Source organism: Phalacrocorax carbo, chromosome 1, assembly GCF_963921805.1.
Source record: "Phalacrocorax carbo chromosome 1, bPhaCar2.1, whole genome shotgun sequence".
Classification (NCBI taxonomy): domain Eukaryota; kingdom Metazoa; phylum Chordata; class Aves; order Suliformes; family Phalacrocoracidae; genus Phalacrocorax; species Phalacrocorax carbo.
The window spans coordinates 99388364-99396672 of NC_087513.1; the positions used below are offsets into that span (position 1 = coordinate 99388364).

The 8309-nt window shown below is 38.5% G+C and overlaps 1 long non-coding RNA gene across 1 annotated transcript in view; it reads left to right on the forward strand.

The window, feature by feature from the left end:
- Nucleotides 1-3604, forward strand: part of LOC135315774 (uncharacterized) — a 135461-nt gene extending 131857 nt beyond the window's left edge. The window contains exon 4 of the long non-coding RNA XR_010375268.1: nt 3147-3604. This is a non-coding gene — a long non-coding RNA (uncharacterized LOC135315774). The remainder of the gene's footprint in view (nt 1-3146) is intronic.
- Nucleotides 3605-8309: the final 4705 nt, after the last annotated feature.

Below are 8309 nucleotides of genomic sequence, written 5' to 3' on the forward strand. Positions count from 1 at the left end.
CCAAATATAATAAAAGAAAATCAACTCTCAGTGATTAATTGTAAGAATTGGGTTAGGACTGCATTGATGAGCATGATGTCCAGAGCTCAGTCAAAGCAGTGAGCTTTTTCATCCTGGACAAATATGGGAATTGTGTTTCCATTTTTGACAACAGCACTTTCATAGGTTCTGGGGTAAAAGGCTTTCAAAGCCATACCAGAAAAGTTTTGGTAATAAGGGTTTTTAATATCAGTCTGAGGAAGTTTTATCTGTTACCTCAGAAATTTCATGAAAAAAAAAAAACAACAAATCAAACAGTACACAAAATTATGTAAAAAATAACAAATCAATCAGTATGCAAAATTATGTAAAAAAACACCCTCAAAAAACACCCCCCACCCCCCCCCATACTCTTACCTCAGAGAAACATTTCTTTATGCTCTTTTTCACACACTGAAAAGGAAGCCCTGTAGTCAATTATGATCAAAGGGATCACAGATTTTCTCTAGCTCTCTCCAGTAAGGATCTGATTTAATTTAGCTACTCTTCTTCCAGCATAGGCTGTAGTAATAAAATAATGACAAAGCTACACTTGAGGGATTACGTCACGCATGGCCTTCATTTCCTATTTCTTGAGCAGCAGTTATTAATGTATAAGCAAGCTCTCCTATTATCCCAAGGCAGATTGGTTTCTGTAAGAGCCCCTGATGAGGGTCTTTCTCAAAAAGCTTGCTGAAATCCAAATACAGTTTTACCTGTTATGTTTAGTTTTTGGTGGTTTTATAAAACAGATGCAGTTGCAATACAAACAGTCCTGCAATATATGAATTTAAAATTCAGGTTTGTTTTGTGGGGAGAGCCACACACAGCAAGCAGGGGGAAGGGTGACCGTAAAGAAGGTGTTTGACAAACGAAGTAGATTCCTTTATCTTTCAAAATTTTAGAAGTACATGTTAAAGATATGTTTCTTTGTAGAGACGGGGAGTTAATTGCTCTCTGAAAAAGTGCTGCCGGGGGTGTCTGCTTTCAACCAATAGTTCTTAAAACTGCAAACTCTTGAAGCTTTGCACACAATTAGAAGTAAAAAATATCGGAAAGCATAGAAATCATGAATATTCAAATATTTCTAATGTCACATCAAATAAATGGTATAGGATATTACAGTAAAATTAGCATTTATACCACTCTGTTCCTCAGTCTGCTAATGAAACCTGTAGGTAAGCAGAGTCTTACGGGAAAGACAAAAGCCGTCTTGCACTGCCAGTGAAGGTCTGATAGGAGAAGGTTATAAATCTTTGTGAATGAAGGAACCAGCATCTTCTCCTCCTGTCCCTCAATTTTAGAGGCATTTCTCTCTCGGGACTTTGATCTCTTCTCCTTTGGCTTCCTTCAGATAGCCAAAGTGGCAGAAGATAAAAGTCCTAAAAGCCCTCATACAGCACCAAAAACGATTCTACCAGCATGGCCCTGCTTCTGCAGCTACTGTCATCACTAACACACTGCTGCCTAGTGGTGAAAGGATGTTTGTCAAAGCACTATCAAAAATTTACCATACATCTTTCCGGTGAAGCTGCTACTTAGATTTTTTGTGTGTCTCCTCCTAAAATCCAAGACAATTTCAGGGATAGATTCCTAAAGACAAAACCAAATTATAATCTTGCAGATGGAGAAGTACAGCAAATTAACATTGAATGTAAGATTCTCAGCATGGATTGATTTCCCTCACAAGACAATTCCTTTCATGGCATCTTTTAAGCAACTAAAATATCTTCTCTTGTTAAGATTACTCATTTCACCATTTGTGAATTCATTGTATTAAGCAGGATTAAAACAGAACATGACTTGTCTTAAGAGTCACTCTGCACTTTCACAAACTTGTTTCGGAAAGCTGTGTCTCCGAGTAGCTGAAGTAACTATTGTTTGCTCGCTTGTTTCTTCCTCTGCTGTCTGCCTTCCTCATTTTTTCCCTTTTCTTTAACAAGGAGTCACATCTGTTATTCTATTTTTTTCCTCATTTTAATTATGGTTTCCTACAGCATAGCCTGTAGGAAATCCCCAATCCCCCATGATCCCCAATAAGTGTTAAAAAGGATGCAGATGATAAAAGGTTCAGTTGCACTTTCTTATTTCCTTGTGCTGTACTTTTAATTTTGGAAATTAGCAGCAGTGCCTACTAGACCCCATATACCCTTTTCCCTATCCAATAGAAAATGAGTATGACATAGTATATTTCTGCTTCCCTTTTAAGGGGGTGGGTTAAACCAGGATCTTGAGGTGGCAAGAGAAGGGGAGATAGATACAAGCTGGTATTGACTAATGAAACTGGTTTGGAAAGTCCAGAAGAAAGAAGTGAGGGCTGATTTTTCCTTACAGCACTTCATTTGATATTATGCTGGTGTATTTCTGAAGAGAACAAAGGCATGTTAAAAAAAGCAGATAGACTTAGATGTAGATCCCAAGCTACAAATACATGCAGATATGGCAGATCCAGAATTTTGTGTCTTGCGGACTCATTTAGTAACATTGCCAAGTGCTGTATTTGAGGATCAGCACTTGTTATGCAGGACTCTGCTGCCGAGAGATAGTTTTTGGAGCTGGCTGGAAACCAGGTTCCTCTGGGCATGTGGAAATCTACCGCTACCACCACTCCCTGATTCTTTTCTCCTAATATGATGTGCTTCCAAATCAGGATGAAACAATAAAGTTTGGTGTTTTTTTTTTTTATTTTTCTCGTGACCCCAAAGAGCCCCGGATATGGCAGCTTCTCAGTGAAATTATTGTGCTTGTCAAAATCATTGCTGCTAGCAGCCGTCAAACTAAGGGTGTCAGCTGCAATGGCCGAACCCAGAGTTCTGTATTTGCAGTGTTATATGCAAGGATACGCCTGCCCTTGAGTCACGGACTTGGCAGTTTTCAGGATTTGGTGCTCTGGAGCAAATCCCTTAGGAATCCCTCCTGCCATGGATATGAATGAAATGCTTCAGACTCAGGGATCTAGCATTTTCTGTCAGATCTTTGTTTTGCGAGGGATTTGCAACCAATTCTAGCAAATACATCACCATCAATCTTGTGAAATAGTTATATTCTCTTGAATACAAACAAAAGAGGGGAGGAGGTCTCATAAGCCATTTTCATTATTTTCTACAGCTACTGTATTTTTTTTACAGATTCCTCCCACTTTTCAGGATGACTGACTTTACCTCACTTTATGTTCAAAACTCACATTCAGAAAAGTTACAGAAGTTGTGTTCAGAGAACTAGTTTCCACAAAACTTTATTGAAGCTGCAAAGAAGGCATAGATTTTTATCTTCAGTTCACAAAAGATGCACCGTCAAGAAAGCAAGAGGCTGTAGGTGTCTTCTAAGTCAGTACTGCATAAGATCCCATTCTATGTGGAAAATTGTGGGTGCATATATTAAAATAATAATCCACATGGATGCCTCATCCCCTTTCATTGGAAAAATATGTCAGTTTGTGGTCTTTCACTTCTGAAGAAAAGAAAGACAATTGATTCTCAGGCCTTACACAAGCTATTCCAAACTTTTTTGCTAACCTAAGCAGATTTCACTGTTCCTCAACTTTTCTGCTACCAAGACTGTATGCAACATCCATCACAAGGAGCGTACTATTTCCCTGTCGCCAGGTACTCTACTGAGGACCACTGTCTCCATGCTGGCAAATGAATTGATTCTGCTATTGGAAGAAACAAAAAAACACAAACAAACAAAAAAGCTGTAGGTTGAGGATAAGTTATAGCTTATTCTGCGGCTTTCTGGGTGTTCACAAGGAATTCTTACTCCTTTGAAATTAGTATTTCATCCGATTACAAGACAAATACAATACCACAAGCAGTATGACAGTATTTAGCATACGGTATTCCTCTTTTGGCAAGCAGAGAGAATTGCACAAGTTTTTCTTCAGTACTAATGTGTAATAGGCTTGAACTGGAAAGCGTACGTTATGGAAGCATGCTCAAAGAATTCCTTTTTATAACTCGTATAGTTGGTGGGCAAGTTAATTTATGAGTTTTGGTATACAGCTTTCAGCTCTTCAAAGTGTAATATTTTTACAGTGACATTTTTTCACAAAGTTGTATTTTGTAGATGAAACAGTTATGACTAATTTGGAGAACTTTTCTCTGCACTTTAAATGTATGAGTTCACCCACTGTCAGCACCTGTCAAACTCCAGGGTTTACTTATCAAGTAATGAAGTCTCAGGAATAAATGTAGCGACCAACCAGCTTTATTAGAAAATCAGGCTGATGACGGTGAACAGCGAAGTTTTGGTACAGAAATCTTCAGGGAAGTGGTGACTGATTTGACACTGCAGGGGACCACAAGAGCTCTTTCTCCCTTTCAGTTTCTGTATATGGCTAAATGCAGCCTCAGGCCTTACAGTTCCTGGGTGACAGGATAAGGAGCAATCTTGTGCACACTGATTCTGAGTGGAGGAGGTTTTAGGCACATCTTCACCTTCTGCTGTGTTTCCACATTGCCACCAGAAGTGAGAAATGTAATACATGTATGCACACACCCTATTCACAGCGAGGAGCAAAAGTGTACTATGCCTTTGCTATGGAGGCAGAGGTACTGTGACTTGTCAGGACTTTCTGTGCATAATTTCATGGTGAAAGAAGAGCATAAAATCTCCCACACTTTATCAAATCTGCCTCTCTTTACTTCTGATGTCCCAAGTATCTACGGAAGGTTCTTATAGTTTTGTGGCCCCTATAAAGCATTTTTAATTACTTGTGCATATGCAGAAATTGCAGTTTGGGTCTTATGGAACCCAATCTGTTGCACCGGCTTTAGTTAGTTCTTTGCAATATTTATATTCCTAATGTATAGATAGGTGAGCTCTGAATCAAATGATTTTTCTGTAGGAAAGGAGATTACTATGGTAATATTTTATGATCATTTGAAAAAGAGTGGGTTTGGATCTTGATTACAGTTTATATGTGTGTTAATTTACTGTAGTTCAAAAAACACTATTCTCTTCAACTGGTAGCAGCTCACTTTTAACTTTTTGATGGCAAAGATCTGCACACAAGATGCAAGAAGCCAGCAAGTCAGGCCTCTTGGGTCTCTCATAAGCACTAAGAGAGCCATAGTATGCACATAGCTAATGCAAGTCTGTTTTAATAATGCTTTAATTATGTGTTAATTATTTATTCATTAAATTGTTTATCCTCGTATTTCATAAGAAGTCTCAGGTGTCCCTGCCTAGAAGCCGGTGTTCTTTCAGTGGCTAACAAATCTTCTGGCAGTGTAGTGCTGCAGTGTATGATTACATTTAAGCCAAAGCTGATGAGATGACACTGGAGGAGGAGGTCTTTGAAATTCCACAGCATCCAAACTTGTAAACTTTCAGGCTTCCCTGACACCATAACTATAAAGCCAATATATTATTAAGGAGCAAGTACTGAAGTGTGAACAGAGCACTTCAGTTGCCTTGATCATACCAGATTTAATTTTGAAGCGTCAAAAAAACCCCCTGATGTTTCTCAGGGTAGTCTTCTCCCCAGCCATGGAAGAGTCCTACTGAAAGAGCTGAAAATCTTTTAAGAGGTTTTTTTCCCCAGTTTGAACAAAGAAATCTCATCCTCAAAGTCCTCTGGAGTATTAGTAATGATCTATGTTGTGCCTCAGCATTGTTTGTATAAACAAATGTGTCTTGTTCTGAGACATGGTGAATCACAAGATATCATGATTTCAGCCTTATAAACTGTGCTTAGAACACTTGTCTGCAAGCTGCAGATAGTGAGTGGGTTTTATATCATTGACCAAATGAAGCTCTGTTCTTTCAGTTGGACCTTTCTTTTGGTGTGGTGTTTGTTGTTTTTTTTTTTCCTCCTGTATTGCTTTCTCTTTTAAAAGCATAATATACAAAAGATGATGGAGTGGTATCACAGTAGATTACTCTGTTTTTCTCTGTGCAGTCAGCACCTAAACCAGTATATTTTCTAATAACATTAAACCCCATGTTATCAGAGTTTAATAACATGTAAGGGTTTTACCTTTTTTATGGTTAGTCTCCAGGCTACCTTCTTTTTATGCCAGTTATTAAAAAAGAAAGACAGAGTAATGTTTTGGAAACTGAGCTTTATTTAAAAAGCTGCCGTTCAGAGTTTTTCTCTATTAGTGACAATATTTATTTTCTGCCATGTCATGTTTGTACAAATCAGAAGTGTCACAAAATCTTATACTGCATTAAAAAAAAAAAAAGTACTTTAGATTATAATCAGCAATTGAAATAGCTGAAAAGAGTTTGTTGATTCAAGATTTGTGGGCGGATTGAAAATTTTTTTAAAGAAAACCCTGGCAATCAGATCTATTTATTCTGTTGATTAATTAACAAACAAGCCTTTTCATGAAGATGGTGAGTTAATTCCCAGGCTAGCATAAAACCGAGAGATCTTTACACAGTCTATAAAATAGCACCTGTCTCTTGCAGGGACCCAGTGGGTCCATGGCAAAACTGTTCAGTTGTTCTCTACGGGGCCTTCTTATAGATTTAATATTTCTTCTGCTTTACTACCATTTACTGCCATTTCCTGTGAGCACTTCTGAAAGAGGCCCAGGAGTAATCATTTTCATGGTATTAAGCAGACAGGTCTTTAAGATGTAGAGATCGGTGCCATTGAGGTTCAGTCCATGTACGTGTGACATCTGCTCTGACCCACGGTGCTGTTACAGGGACACTTCTGAATCCCAGGGAACCTGGGCCATCAATTCTTCTGTGTTCTTCCTTATCAAGATTTGTTTGCAAGTGTTCTCCTCATCTCTATTATATGATAGACAGATGGATGTTTATGGAGGGTTTCAGATACGCACGGTTTCTTCTACCTTAAGTTTTATGAATGTCTGCAGATTTTTAATTGCTTGACAAGCAGGATGTTGTAAACAACCCGTATTTTATGCATATATGTAACGTAATAATGAGTTTTATGGTGCTATTGATTGATGACCTTGAAAAGTTGAGCAGGGAGGGTTAGAAGGGTTTGAGACTTGGCAAGAATGGATGGCTTCTTTGGGATCCTTGGTATCTTTGCAGTATGCTTTATGTCTCAAAAGCAATTTCTAAAATTAAATCCAGTCTGTGGCTGCTCCTCAACAACCCATAAGCTGCTGCTGAACATATCAGCAGCCTCAACTTTCAAAGGTGGGCCTCCGAAGACAGGTATCAGCACAAGTTTTCAGGTCCCTTTGCCACATTCTATCATATGATTATTGTTCTCTTTGGTTTTCTTTAGAAGGGTACATACCTACCAAATTTTGGCTGACTGCTATAGACATGACCTGTCTAAGGGAAGTCCAGCAGAACTCTAAAGCCTTTGTCCATACCCTGGAGGATGGTAAAAGTTCAGTCCCAAAAAACACTTCCACAAAATGTCAGACACAGGTTAACTTTGCAGTGACCTGCACTGTTTTTAAATCAGAAGATGGAAGTTCATTTATTTTTATAGGTAATTCGTAGGCTCTGTATCTGAAAATCTGATCATTGGGGCTGCTCATATAAATAACATTATGGCTGCTTAGAATGAGAGCTGGTTGGAAATACTTGAAAATTACATTTATATTTTCTTTTAAAAAGCAAGGTAAAAAAATTACAAACTGTTTCTACATTAAGATCAATTTTGGCAAGCATAGATGGAGGAGGGAGTAAATAGGATATTTTCATCTGCTGTTGAGCAAAAGACATAGACAGGTCCCTGCTCAATCTCTTTTTTTCTCTTCTCTCTCTCTCCCCCTTCTCTTTTTCATTTCCAAAGACAGATGTATTTGTTCTTGCTGAAAACTGAGAAGCAAGTCCATCTACAGTCCACCAGGATCCCTGGTTACTTTGAAACTGTCTTAAATTCCCAAATGGGCTTTCTGATGCTGTGTCATCAGATACACCAAAATGCAAGAAGCGTGATGGAATCATGTTGCAAACCTCTCAGCCCTTTCTGATGTGGGGAGGGGAGGAGGACTCTTGGGGGGAGGAAATGGGGTAGTGGTGGTGGTATTTTTTTAAAAAAACAGTCCTGTGTTAGAACTATTTAATTTTGAATACAGATTGTTTCCTGAGGTCAGTCTATTTTTTAAGCTCTAGTGAGAGTGCCTACAGGCATTGTGGTTATGTGCCTCTCATGCAAATAGAGAGTGTTGTCCTGCTGTTCAAGTGACTCTTCATACGTGTATTAATGTATTTCAATATGGAGGGAAGTAATGCTGAATTCACTCACCTCAGGATAACTATGGAGGTGTATCTAGGATGGCAGAGTGGGTACAACTAATACAGCAGTTGGTTGTCAACATCACATTCTCCTCTCAGCTGAAGTATAA